Source organism: Galeopterus variegatus, unplaced genomic scaffold, assembly GCF_000696425.1.
Source record: "Galeopterus variegatus unplaced genomic scaffold, G_variegatus-3.0.2 Scaffold19249, whole genome shotgun sequence".
In the NCBI taxonomy this organism is placed as follows: domain Eukaryota; kingdom Metazoa; phylum Chordata; class Mammalia; order Dermoptera; family Cynocephalidae; genus Galeopterus; species Galeopterus variegatus.
The window spans coordinates 7357-7608 of record NW_007745360.1 but is presented as its reverse complement, the minus strand read 5'-3'; positions in this window follow the sequence as shown (position 1 = coordinate 7608).

Here is a 252-nt window from a genome sequence, read left to right as displayed (position 1 = left end):
CTTTCCTCAACCCACTGCAACCTGGTTTCTCTTCCATGAATATTACTATCTACATAATGATAAGTGAATAGACACGACTTGGGCTATATTATCCTCATCTTTTAAAGCATCTTTCCTTTAAATACTCTCATCCTTTGGCCTCAGTGGCATATTTTCGTGGATTTCCTCTATGTCTTTGGTCCTTTCTTTTTAGTATCCTTTGAGGTTTCTTCTACTCCTGCCTAGTAAATGACATTGCTCAGGATTCTATCC